The following is a 14804-nucleotide window of genomic DNA, read 5'->3' on the forward strand; positions in this document are numbered from 1 at the left end:
AATCAAAACTCAACTCAACTCAACTTTATTTAAAAAAACATGTTAAATTGTCCGTGGCTGTGAATGTGGGTCAATGTTTGCCTGCCCTGTGATTGTCTAGCAACCAATGCATCCATGACTGTGGAACGTGGTAAAAGATGGATGGATTATCTTCCTTAGAAACTGAGCAATATATCCAGAAAGTTGTGAACATTATTTGAGCATTAGGCCCAAATTCTTTAGAACTTTTCATAATGTTCATGAAAATAGGCACCATGATTTCAGGTGGCAGAACGCAAGTGATTACTGATGAGCTGAACTAAATTGAAAGCAATGGCTAAACGTGTTATGTTTTGGTTACTTCCCCACAGGTTTCAGTTTTATTTTTTTTAACTTAAAGGAACACTTTACTTATTGATCCATTTTTAGCAGCAAAAAGTTGCTACTTTTTCAATAATTAATTTGGTGACGTGATTATTTTTTTATGTACATTTAATAACTTTTAAACCGATGTTAAAATGAATCGAACGCCGGCATGTTTGTTACACGTGACTAAATAACCCGGATGTTTACGTCACTAGTGTGTAAACGCTACACTATGGAAGCACTATGCAACGCAGCCGTGCATCTAGCGTCAAACCCGGAAGGATTAAACCTTATCGCTTCGAGCCAACACGACAAAATAACACTACCGAAGGAAAGTCTGCCTTGGATGTGAAAGTTGTGGCGCCAGATGGTCTTTTCGGGCACAAAATAAACTTTGACGAACGAGTGAATCAGGCGGGGGGTGAGTGGTGTTCGTGCGGGAGCTGCACATGAATGGACAATCCGCAAATGAATGTGTGCTGTCTGGAAATGAAAAAACTCGAGGATCGGTTCCTTGCGGACAATCTCAACTGCATCCTGGAACATCAGACATTCAACATGGCAATACTAAATAGACATTCTCAGGATAGCTTTGGTTGCGATGAAAGATGTGAAGAAGAAAAGTCTTGGAGGAGCAAATATCCAACAGGTAATGTGACACACAGTACGAGCAATGCAAAACGTGTGGAACTGACGAAATATTTCAGGAAAAAGAAAAAATAGTAAAATTAAATGTATCGTCGTTACAGCACCCAACCTCCCCTAGCTGTTTTTTTTTTTTCTTTTTTTGCGGAGCGTCCCACTGCGGTCAGGCCAGCCGCCACTCGAAAAGACGAAGTCAAGCCAGCCGCCCCAACGATTGTTAATACTGTGCATTACGGTAACGTGCCGACGTGCCCCTGCGTTGGCCACCTTCAAATGAATTATGAAATAAAACAGTCCGTGCAGTATAATAACGAATGCCCCCCCACCCCCGAAACATGCCTACCTTTCGCTTTACATTTGCTTCGCTTCTCCGAGATCTTTCAGTGGCCGTAGGGAGACCTCGATTTGTGCCGGCTGTTGTGAGAGTGAGCTCCGTGTTGCTAGCAGAAGTAGCCGCCAGAGATCCTCCATCGGCTTGATTATTTCCCACGTCTGGTTCTTTATTAAAGATACTCGGTACTGCGTTGGGCTTTAGTATTAGGCGTGTGGCGTACCCCATCTCAAATTGTAACATATTTTGTATGTAAGTCCTCATGCCTGAAATGTTCGCTGCGCGCACGCCTGCTTGTCCTTCTACTCATGTCGTTTTTTTTTTTTTTTTTTTTTTTTTAGGGGGTCTCGCGGGTTTTTCCTTGCCGACGCCTTGCAAAATTTTGCAATACACAAAGGCATAAGTGACAGTTTGTGTCCTCCCCGTTGTTATGTCTGCGTGAACTACTGTTCGCCAAGCGAGTATACACACTAGTGACGTCACCACTCGGGGGCGTTGCAACACGGAAGTACTTCTATGTTGAAGAAAAGTTAAATAAATCAATATAAGGGTGTATTCTTCAGCTCTTATGCATTTTTCGTAGCTAAACTAACTATTTACTGCCGATCAAGCCATACATGTAAAATTAAAGGAGCCTTCCTTTAACAAAAGAAATTACTCCACCTGAGCCTTTGGGAGAGGAGGATCAATTGAGAGTATGTCATAAATAGTTTTACAGAGATGATTCGAAAGACTGCTTATAGTAGAGGCGCAGTAGATGGACTAGGAACCAAAGATTTTATCACGCACAGTTATGTAAAAAATGTTTATTGTCGTAATTTATGAAAACAAAATGGGGAGCCTGCTCTCTAATACCTGCACTATCCATTACAGTGTAAAAATGTCTGTGCCATTAATCCAAGAGACTGAAAAGTCAGGTAATCACTCAGTGAAAGTAATCCACCACATCTATTTCTCACTCCGCATATCTGTTGAAATCTCCTTCAATCCGATTTATGATGCTAGACTGTGGAGGTGTGCCCTGTGATTGGTTGGCAGTCCAGTGTGTACTCCGCCTACTGCCCATAGCCAGCTGAGATAGGCTCCAACACCCCCCGCGACCCTTGTGAGGAATAAGCGGTCAAGAAAATGGATGGATGGATGGATGGATGGATGGATGGACTGTGGAGGTCTAATATTCACCAATCAAGCCATTTCCCTCGTTTTTACTCATATTAAATGACATGAAGGATTTGTTTACAATTGGTATAATCATACATCGTGCGAGCTGTTGTCATCCGACTTATGTGACATCACGTTTTGAAGGTCTACACATGTTGCTTCAGTGGGACTAGAAAAATAAGTTTGCAGCCTTGTTGCAGTTTCCGGCCTTCAAATAAAGGTGCATAAAAAAAAACCTCTGATGTAATTTGGCAGGAAAAGATAAAGTCTATCCAGTTTGAGAGTCAATAAAATAGATGAAGAGTGACAGCAGGGGTAGAGAAGCACACAGCTCTGTGCCATGCGAGTTAAACAAACTCAAGTGTTTCCTGGCAGCTCCAGCCTGGAGTCCCCCCTGTTGTCTTTGGCAAAGCGGCTTGCACATGGGCTTTTGGAGAGGAGGGGGGCGACAGTAAACAAACCTGATGACATCCGTGGCAGATTTGAAGCTAGACGCCGGCATAGTGCCACCTTATAATGTTGACATGGGTAAAGTATGGCCCGCGAACCACATCTGTCCAAAGGCTCTGAATGGCCTTAGTCTTTATGAATCTAAAATCAAACAAAATAAATATGTGCAGCTTTTATGTTTGATAAGTGTGACTGTACCAAGCGAGCAGCTTGTCTTCAACTACAGCGCTGTGGGGAAAAACACCAACTCAAGACCACTGCAAAGTTATTGGTCTCTCTAATTTAGCATTTTACCGGTACATGCATTGTTCTTGAGAAGATTTATTTGGAGAAAATGAAAAACAAAACACTAAAACAAAAGTCTTTTTGGTCTCTTAATTTTTTCCAGAGCTGCTGTATATTTAGCAACATTTCCAACCCTTCTAGCTACTGTTTTTTTTTCTTTTTTCTTTAAAGCGCCAATGCCAACAGTGCTTTTGCAACATTCTCGTTTCCTGCACAGCGGAGGGAAAAGTGGGTTTCGTTTGTAATGATTTAGGAGCCACAACTGTCCATTTGTCTGTTTTCTGTACGGCCTGTCCTCGTTTGGGCGAGCCCCCACTGGGAATGGATAACATATGAGCTTAGCTGTTGCTGTTCAAAATGTCAGTGTAAGCTTACTGTACGTTAAAATAGGGGTAGGGGGGATGTTTATTGCGACTGGCTGGCAACCGGTCCAGGGTGTCCCCCGCCTACTGCCAAAAGCCAGCTGAGATAGGCTCCAGCACCCCCCGCGACCCTTGTGAGGAATAAGCTGTCAAGAAAATGGATGGATGGATGGATGGAATGGATGTTTATTTGTTTTTTTTGTGTATGTTAACGTATTTCAAAGCTAGGTTCCCCATATTGCCACTGATTTAGAGACGTTTGCGGTTTGCCTGATCTATCAAGACACAAAGAAAATTGTGTTCTGTGACACTATTCCCACTGACCCAACCACAAGAAAGAGTAGATTTGATTCTTCCACCAGAATCAAGTTTGTTTTTAGCTTTTTCCAGTCTGTGGTAGATTGGGAGAGGGCTTTTGATTGCAAAATGATGTTCACAATAGCCAACGCACCGTGAGCTACACGTAACTCGCCGTATTGCTTGAGTTGAACCTCAGTGGCTTTTTTTAGATGGTGTTCATCGTTCACCCCATGACCTTCATGTTTGATTGCGATTTTCTACTGGCTAACACGACATACCTCTATACTAGGGGTGGGCGATATGGTAAACATTTCATATCACGATTCTTTACCAATAAAATCATGATCTTGATTTTATCACGATTCTTTTTTACACATATTTTTAGACTAATCTTCACATTTCTGAACATTTTTGTAAGATTAAAACATATTTAAAATTTATATAAAACGCTAAAACAGAAAAGAAAAAAAACAGCCATCTTAAGCCAACAAAGCTTTCTGAGCAGGTTGGAATTGAAATAGTGCATTTTTTTTTTTTTTATCAAATAGTGTAATCAACGTAAACAATGGTAATGAACAGCCTCAGTTACTTCTTTCCACCGCTTGCTTGCTTGTCTTTGCATATGGAGTGCCCTTGGTAAATGACTGTTTTACTGTGGATTGTGTTAGCTTGGAGCTGCTAGGTGGCTGGTCTCGGACTCCGTTTGTTTTGGCTGTAGCCGTACAGTTTCGGACGCTGTCTCCACATGTGATTAAACAGGTTTGTTGTGTTGCCATCTGAAGTCCGAACGGACTCTCCGCAAACTTTGCAATTTACTGTCTGCGCCTTGTCCTCTGTGGAAAAGCCAAACCAATTCCACACTATGGAGGTGGACATTCTTTTCAGGACTGAATCGGTATCACTTTGGCTTTCCGCCAGGGAAAAAGAAAAAGGAGGAGAAAGTGGAAAAAAAAAAACACACACACACAAAAAAAAAAAACTGGCACATGGCAGCAAGGGGGCGTTAACATTTAAACCGTCCGAGCCAAGAGTCCACTCCCGCATAGCGTGCGGATTTGAGATAACATTTCACGAGTGGCAAGTCGCGCCAACACTGAACCCTATTTACAATTTAATAGGGACCATCATGGATGAAATATTGCGATTCACAACCAGCTCGCGAAGCTTTTTCTGAATGGAGAGCTCTGATTCAAGTGAATAGGAACATACGAACAGCCACCGTTGGCACACGCAATGTTTTTTAAAACCACAAACATTACAAATCCATCCACAAGTACCTTTTAAATTGTAAATGTGTTGTTGCAAAACATTATTGTATATACTGTATTTTTTATGACTTTGGCGAAGACCGGCGGACGCCTCTTACTCTTCTCGCTTAAAACAAGGAAATGGGTGTGTGCCACCGCGCTGTCTTCAGTGAAGTCACGGCCCCGCTGTAAGTTCGTGTGCGTGTTTGTGTGAGTGTAATAAGCCAAGATTCATCCCATAATTTTTATCTTCAACATAAAACCTGTGCTGCAAATCCAAAGTGATGCAACGAAGCCATCTACAGGGAGCTGTTCGTTACTACAGTGATCTACAAACAAGAATTTCACAGACAAACTGGGAGAGACTCCACGCCTGAATGTTGAAAAATACACTTGACAAATATGAGCATCCTTAGCAGTGAATAAATTAAATTAAAGCAGCTATATGGAAGATTTAAAATTTCAAATCGCTACAGCCACCTGTGGCGGAAAACAAACTGCACGCTCGTACACGCTGCGCGCACTCGTACGTGCACGACCTCAATACTGAAGACTGGGCTCTTCATATCCAATTAAACTATGTTTTCAGAGGTAAGAAGTTTTATAATGTTATACAAAGCTGGCCACTTCACGAGATGAGACTCTCGATCCTCACTGAACAATCGATGTCGACGGGACGTGCAGATCATATTGCTTTAGTCGGTCGAAGTTCAGTCCTGTGCTGTACTCCAAAACGATGTGCAAATTACGTCAATTAATTGGACCTCATTCCGATGTTAATATGCAGTTACGTATTGTAGTCACCCCGCTCGACGGACGTCAACCTGATTCTAGTCAGTGTATGTCGCAGGCTAGCGTCATTGTGCATGAGCCGAAAGGTGGGCTGTCATTTATGGAAATTGACGATTGTGAAAAACATATAGACCCATTCACTACTTAGTGTGATACGGCCGTGACTGTTATCGCCATTCAGTAGTACCGTTCACATTCCGTTAGCGTAATGTAGCTACAATAGGCTGTTTTCACGGAGGAAAATAAGGCAACATTTAGCCTGATTGAAACGCCGCGGAATGGAACGTCTGTTCTTCATAAAGTCATTCTGTTCTATTACATTCAACTTTGCCGCCCCTTTCACGCTAAATGTTGCCGTCCACCTCACTTTCACCCCAATAGTTCCGACCGAGAAGTGATCGATCTTGAGGTTACTGCTATTTGAAAACAACACTTTTTTTTTTCTAAATGTCAAGATACTCGCTTCTTACCTTTTGGAGTAGAAAGAAAGCCAGCTGTGAATCACTTTTCTAATCCAAGCCGGATCTCAACTCTCTCCACCGCTGAAATGTCAAACCAATGTTCACTCTCGTTCTTGCCCGGCATCGGTCACTATCAAGTTTAGATTTATTTATTTTTTCGTGGCACTTGACATTGTTTTCATTTTTTTTAAGCAGCCTTCCGCGGAGTAACAGCGAGTGTCTGGGGCAGCAAAAATCTGTACTAGTTCCGTCTTCGCAACCACAGGAAACAACTGACGAGAACGTGCATGACGTCACATCCCGCAGACAGAGGGCGGGAAATTCAAAGGATTCGGACCAGACGCTTCCTAAATAATATTGGCCAGAGGCTTGTAGGAGTACCCATTGTGAACAGCTAAGATGTTGATCTACTAATTAGAATATGTTTCAGTCATAAATGGTCAAATAAAAAGGCTATTGTTAAGATATTTTTTTGGGAAATCCTCCATATAGTAGCTTTAATGAAATGTTGTTAGAGCCATTAAATACAGAACAAATGTGAGGTTTGCACAACAACATTCCAGATTCTCATGTGAAAATGCAAAAATATTTGCCCACCCATTACTACGTGTCACATAGTCTGGGTTACCGTACGTGACATCAGCAAGATCCATCCCAAAATGTAGTCCGGCAATTAAGAGTAGGCAAACTTTTCTGAAGGACGTTTCCCTGTGCAGGTTGTCAAACGGCAGATGGCAGTGAAGTGGTGTGGCCATGGGAATTCTCACACACAGACCACCCCTAATGAGGCAGTTAGCAGCAACCCAGGTGCCCCGTGGAGGACACCATTATCAAATCCCTCCATCTCGCCATGACAAGGTGCATTAGCCGGGCCATTTGTCGAGTCCCGGCCACCGAGAAGACGTAACAACGTGGATAATTGTTGCTAACTCTCGAGACGTTCTTTGTTTTTCTTGGCAATGGTCAATCACCCGTTTTTTTCTGTTTTCTTTTTGGTAACCTTGTGTTTAAAGCAAGCATACAACTCCCCTGTGAGTTGGTGTGAGCTCACGTCTCAGTGAAAACAGAGGGCCGCGACCAGGCCACACAACTTGTGTTTTTATTATAAAACTACAGATGAGAAGCATTATGCTTTTTATTAGCTTTTATTCTTGCTGTAAATTTGAAGTCTGACCATAAGTAACGGATACTTTTAAAGTGTCTCAAGGTGGTCTCTCTGCTTTTGTATTACCTGAGAAATAGTGGATTAGTAAAGCTAATATGAAAGAAAGAGAAGAAAGCAGTCAATATTTTACATCATATCCCATTTCAAAAGGCTAAAGAGACAACAAAGAAGATTAAAAATCCAATTTGCTAAAGTAGATTAATTCAAGATGGCATTTTAGTCAGGCCCAATTCCTAATAAAAAATATTAAAATGCATTCCAACGTGCTAGCAGTGGATATGCTAATACATATTACAAGATAGCAACATGAAAGCAAAAGGTTATAAGGAAGAATGTGACAAGATGCTAATAGTTTGTATCGGCAGATAGCTTGACTACAAAATGTGCAAACACATTGAGAATGATTTTACATCATTCCCTTATAGTCAGGTTCTATTTGTGTATAAAACAGATAAAATGCCAAGATAGCAACCAGATGACACAAGGCACCTTGGCAGATCGATAAGGATTTTACACAGTCCTGTAGCCGATGTTTTGTGAATGAAATCTATTGCTAACACGCAGAGTTGGCGTGACATACATACAGCAAGATAGCGACGTGAGAAATAATGTGCCAAGGCAGGTTGATAAGGATTTAACATCATACTATAGCTACACTTTTGACAGGCGATGTGAAACAAACAAATTAAAACAAATTAAAACCTTCACCAAACGCAATCATGCAAAAATACATTTTGGCAGCATTTGCAGCTCCATTTGCTCATGTTTCACTCTGGCATCAACTTCAAGGCAGCATGCACGATGTGATTTATTTAAGATGTTAACCTCAAACACGACTTGTGTGCGTGCATATCTTTACGATTACATGACATCCATCTGTTTCAGCTAATCAGCGTGATTGAAAATTACGTCGTCCAAATTACAATGTGTGGACATCTCAATGTCAGAGAACCTTTGAAGTCACCAGCACTGAGTGTAATGTAGTGAAACACATTGTAGTAGATAAGGCCATCGAGGAGTTTTCCATGGAAACTGCAAAAGGGCTCACTGCCATTAGGGAAGTTTAAATTTCCCACAGCTGTTTACATTCTATTAAAAACTATAAATCATAATTCCGCAGGCACTTTTGATCACAGACTGATTTGGGGGGGGGCAGTGGATTTATGAAGTGCAGTCACGGTCTTGCATGTTTTGCATCACTTATTTCATTACATCACTTTGAATTGAAAAAAAAAAAAAAAAAAAAAAAAAAAAAAAAGACCTCTCAGGACAATCTGTGTCCAAAATCAAAGAATGCCCCTATGAGAGGACGTTCCAGTAGAATTCCTTCGGTTTTGGAAGGGAAAATGACGTCTCTAGGCAGCAGCAAGGAATATGGGTAGAATTCCAAACCTTCAAATTCCGGCCAGTCTATGTTTCTCTCTCACAGGTATTTAACATCTAAAGTGAGTTTTAAAGTGGAATAGACCTGCACTCTGGCCTACCCTCGGCTGACCACACACATAAGGATTTAACAGGTTTAACACATGGTGGCTGTCTCCGTCCGTTTTCTGAGCAGATTAGGGAGGTAATGTCACACACCCCAAACTGTATTCGCTCAGCAATAATCATCTAACAATTGGGTGTTTGTCGATTTTCATCGCCATTTGGAGAGGGGAAATTTGGCCTGGTTGTCGGGATGTATGTACGTACCTCTGTTTCATGATTAACAATCATGAATATGAACATTTCCCCAACTGTTTTGTGTGCAGATTGTGGAACACCACTGAAGCCACCACAGGATAATCACATAGGATAATTATTCCGAGATGTCCGATTGCTGGGTCTTTGGTAACTTTGATTTCAAGCGAGGGAATTTCTTTAACTGCCTGATTCTCGGCATTTGTGTACCTCAGTTAATCGTGATTATTGAACAGGTATAATAATTACGATTGTCGACCTTTACAGTTTGCCGAGCACTCTGAGGAAACATCACTCTTGGCAAGTCTCACACCACAGGATAATTGTTCAAGATCATTTAGAGACATCCGAGGCCTTTGTTGACTTTGTTAGTAAGGAAGGCAAAATGCTGAAATTTGGCACGATTGTCACTTGTCAGTACGTATGTACCCTGCTTAAATCAGAAACAGTGAATACCTCAGGCAAATCTGATGTCTGTTAACGATCTCATTGCGTATCATGTGGCAGTTTAATCCATAACTCTTTGTCCACGCAAGGCGGGCTCGATATGAAAGTGATACAGTGTCGGGTCAACGACTGCAGGCTGGAATACAAATATGGAATGTTACTGGATCTGCTGTTTACCACTTGAGACGGGACAACCCAAAGTGGAAACAAAGTTGTATTGAAAACACAGACATGGCCGCGTAATCGAGACGCGGATGAAAATGCCAAAAGGCTTTGTCGATACGGGACAACAAAACAAGTAACTCTACACACGTCGAAGAGGCCGTGACCTCAGCCGCGCCGCACTGAATTTGTATGAGCGCGCATGTACGAGCATATGTGCGAAACCTAATCCCATCCCGAGGTGAGCAGATGGGAGCAGCAGGGCATGAAAGCGCAATGTGACAGCTCTAAGTGCTCTCACTTGTCTGTCCACAGCCCAGAGGAAAGCACAGTAACACCAGTGGAAGCTACACAAGCACTGTCTGCTTCTATTGTTCTTTCGGTCCAAGGCCATACCCACAATGGATATTTTTATATGTGGTTTGCACAATGCATTTTAAGGGTTTAGGATTGGGACTATTTGGAAACAGAAATTTTAACTTTTTGTATGTAGAGGGTCATTCAGCGTGTCCGCTTTGTTTAAAAACGTAGTGCCATGTTTTTTCCACAGGTTTTTTTTTTTTTCATAATTTGCCTGGTCCTGCTACTTGTAATCAGGTGCAACTTGTGTATGTTAAAATTAGAGCTCAGACTGTCATTCAAAACCTCCGTTCCCCTAATATGTTGATTTTCTTGTAGTTGTGGTTTTGGTGCATCATTGCTGGTGGTCAGAAGGTGGTAGTAATTCACGAAAAGTACCCACCCACCGCCAAAAGAAATTGTGAATTAGATGCTGTATATCAATGAGTCTCTTTTGCATTGGGGTGGGCATATTTTGAGTCAAATGTATGAAAATTACCTAATTTACATACGCGCAAATAACACTGGCGCACTGTGACGCAATCAGTTTGGCAGAGCACTTAGTGACAGATTTCCCCATCTGCGCGTGTTTAGTGAATTAGGCGCTCCCAGATTGCTCCATTTTTGCCGGTTAGTGCAATGCAAAGGCAACACAAACCTTTAGTGAATAGGCCACTGAGTTTCGAATGATCAGAGCATTTTGTTCTGTACATTTCACCCCAAAATATGATATGTACTCGAGAGAGACGTACCGGTATATGTTTTCTATTTCTTCATGATGCCTATTTTGACTGGTGCGATTTATATTCCATAGTGCGTTACGGTCCGAAAAATACGGCAATGTAAATTAACAAAAATGAAGGCTATGAAAAGATATAGTAAGGTACTGTAATCTGGGGTAATAAGGGGACTGCCTGGGAATAAAGGGACCATTTTCCAGACTATTGTTTTCCATCGTGTGTTTTTTTAGAACATCTGATTTTCAATGACCTCATGAATTAGTTAGCAATATTGCGAACTGGTAATGATAGAGACATGAAACGTAGCATTTACAGTTACATTGCTGCACATCCTGTGAACATGTTTTCACCGGGACAGACTTGTTTTGACCTTAGTTGATTGAAAGGAAAAAAGGTGCATCCTGTACTGTTATTTCAACAGGCCAGTCAAAGCCAGACAGAAAGTCTGCCTGCGAGCAATTGGCACCTCGTCACTGTGGACTCTGCAAACTTCACAATTGCCTTGCATGTGCTTTTCGTACAACGAGGCTGGACTTTTTGGAAAACTGTTCTTGCGTACAGCCTGACTATATAATAATAATAATAATAATAATAATAATAATAATAATAATAATAATAATAATAATAATAATAATTACCACTGCTATAGGCCAAACAGGAGAAAATGTAATGGCTTATGACAAGAGCCAGCTCCTCTTCCCCATTCCAGAACTCTAATAGAAAGTGGATTAGGACAGAGCACGTTGTTACCTGTCAACACATCCTCATTTTAGACTGCCCGGGCGCCATACAGGAGACGACCCCAGCGATGATGTCATTTTTGGAGTCGCCTTTCTCTTGGCAACTTGTCAAAAACCTTAAACGTATCTTAAGAAATTCATGTTCTGTATTGTGTAGTCTCTGACCTCAACCCCGCCCCACCTTCCTCAAGCTCCTTGTCGGGGAGTTTCAGAAAAGCCCCAAACCGAGTGGAGAGTGGTGCCTTTAGACAAAAGCCACACAACTGTCTCTCGTTTGCTTTTGTGCGCCACTGCAAAAGAGAATATTCAACATTCGCTCCTCGCAAAGTGGAATGTTTGACACATGCTGACTGTGAGCAGTATTTTGAGGTGGACGTGCGTGCTAAATAATCATGAAGCGCTGCACTCGTAAAAGAAAAAAATGTAAACGTGCTGTAACTTGTCATTTATAGATTCAAGGTATTTATTGTCCTGTGCATAGTAAAAAATAGATAATGAAATTCTTTACGAAAATAGAAAAGGTAAATAAAACAGACTACTCGCGTAGTTCTTCACAGAACTCCTATATGAAAAAGGGATGTGAAACGGCACACTGGATTTACAATGCATATCCAAGTGCCGACTTGTGATTTTAATGTGGCACACAGATGGAACAACCCGCATGCAATAATACATAAATAACATCCAATCATAAATAATACAAATATGAAAGGTTGCATTCGCAGTGTTCAGTTGGCCTGCGCTCACCATTTCCCTCTATTAATTTAAATGAGAGTGACCTCCATATTACGCCACGGGTCGCAATTATTTTATAATCGATGTCGCCCTAATGCAGACTACAGTATTTACATCATATTTGTTGATTTCCCCACCCCACCTCTGTTAGTTAGCTTGTGCTTATGTTGAACTCGCATTGGCAGACGTCTGAAACGTTTTGGGTTTTCATTCCCATTTAGAAGAGGCCTGATTTCGGTCACAAGAGATCCGATCCCAGTCAGTAACCCAATTGGGGTATATAGCACGGAGGAGGCGGGACTTCTGACTTCCAGGTCTTTACACATCAGCGACGTGTGGGCCGCGTCCCAATACTTGCGCTTCCGAATTCGTGCTCCTCAGTTACGCGTTCCCTTTGACGGGTGCGAGTGTGTAGTGTGTCTGTCTAAGTTGTCCGAAGCACTTCAGAGAACTGAGACCATCGGCAGGAGCACGCGGTTGGGGGGCGCAGGGGTGGGGGTGCAAGTGTTGGAACTCGGCCAGCAGTGGCCGGAAACGGCGCTGATGTGTGGAAACCCGGAAGTCAGTGTCATCTACCCCATTATGCCACTGTGTGTGTTTTATCATCACACAATACCTCGAAAACATTGCATCATTTGTGACGTTAAGTGTTAAGTAAAGACATTGAGATCAATACAAATGCTTGCCATGCCTTGAGGCGGTTAGCAGCTTTAGAGAACATGACCGCTTTGAAATGTTGCTCACACTAGATCCAGCATCATCATGCTTGTTGTTAAACATGCTAATCACCTTTTTCATTACTTTTGCTACAAAATGGCATCTCTAACAGATTAATTGCAGAATTCTTAATGAACCTGCACAAAGTGAACATGCATTTTGATGAGCCGTAATTTAGCACCCAATATGTAGGTTATGCAACTTAAATAAACAGTTTTGGCAACTATCAAAATATTTGTGTATATTTCAGTTGTGGTTCATAGACTTGTATTTAGAAATACTTTTCAACACATTTTCAAATTTAATGTTTACTAAATAAAATGTTAAAAAGTACATTAGTAAAGCACATTATTATATGTTGATTAGAAATGTCAAATACATTCCTTAATTTGAATGATTTCTGACTCCTGGGCTAACACATTTTTGATTATAAAATGATTAATTGGGCAATTTGTGATGTCAAAAGCTGTTTTTAACGATGTTCAGATGCAAACAAATCTCAAATAATTGTTCCAAACACAAAGAAGTGTTTTGTTTTTGTTTTTTTGTTCTTTGTTTTGTTTTGTTTTGTTTGTTTTTGGGGGGAGAGTAAGGGGGCGTTGACACAAAACACATTTTTATCCCAAAACAACAGAAAAAAAAGTTTTTGAGTTTGGGATTTAAAGATAAAAGACATTTCTAACATTTTCCTCCAAGCACAAACTATATTTCTTTGAATTCTGGATTTAAAAAAAATCCAGAAAGACACAAAACACATTCTTATATATGTAGTTTTTCATTGAGCTGTGATGACACACAACCCACAAAATGTGTACACAAACAACATTGTCATTACAACAATGTTAATGACATCAAAGAAGTCATGTTTGACCCTTTAAAAGTTGGTAGAAAAGTTTGAAGACGTTTCTTTAAAACAATCAGGTTGGTGTTGTGATTGTATAGTGAGCTTGTGCAATAATGCCGGGAAAATTACATCATCAATCTTGCATCTTACCTGCGCTCAACTTTGCCTCTCTCACAGGCGACACATGCCCATCCGTGCCGCACCTGAATGTACCGCCGCTGGCCTCGTCCCCTTCGCGCTCACGCTCAAAAGTCAAAATTGGAAAAAAAAAAAAAAAAGAAAAAGAAAGAAAGAGAAAGAGCAGCAGCAACAGCTCCTTCCTCCCGACTCTAAACACACGAAAGCGATCCCGTCTGATCCGGTGAGCACTTTTCTCCAAAATGTGTCCACTCCCCTTGAATCCAGCGCTCTTGAACTCCCACTGCACTCCGAGCGTGTGTTGGGGTGTGTGTGCACGTGTTTGCGTGTGTGTGTTGGGCTGCAAGCTTGCCCCTAGAGGGACAGACCACTCACTTCTAATTGGGGCCCTTAGCTCAGTGGGAAGGGCCCCTCGGCAACTGTGCATCTGTGGATGGATGGATAGATAGATATTTAGCGGTACCTTGACTAACATATTGAAATGACTGGAAATGTCATTCATATGTTCTTGCCCCACAAAACAAAATTGAACATTTTAATCAGACAAACCAGTTTTCTCGAATCTCACAAGATTTTATAAGTTACCACAAAATACTGGAGTCTCACAAATTTTACTTAATTCTCACAAGATTTGCTGGAGCCTCTGCTATTTTCTGAAGTTTCATGAGATTTGTTCAAGTCTCGAAATGTATTTGAATGTCACAATATTATCTGAAAG

The 14804-nt window shown here is 41.3% G+C and overlaps 1 protein-coding gene across 1 annotated transcript in view; it reads right to left on the reverse strand.

The window, feature by feature from the left end:
- The window catches only part of sema3d (sema domain, immunoglobulin domain (Ig), short basic domain, secreted, (semaphorin) 3D), a 58301-nt gene extending 43938 nt beyond the window's left edge, over positions 1-14363 (reverse strand). Inside the window, exon 1 of the mRNA XM_077515727.1 lies at positions 14099-14363. The gene's annotated coding sequence lies outside the window, so the exon portion shown is untranslated. The remainder of the gene's footprint in view (positions 1-14098) is intronic.
- Positions 14364-14804: the final 441 nt, after the last annotated feature.

The sequence above is a fragment of the Festucalex cinctus genome, chromosome 3 (genome assembly GCF_051991245.1).
Source record: "Festucalex cinctus isolate MCC-2025b chromosome 3, RoL_Fcin_1.0, whole genome shotgun sequence".
Lineage (NCBI taxonomy): Eukaryota > Metazoa > Chordata > Actinopteri > Syngnathiformes > Syngnathidae > Festucalex > Festucalex cinctus.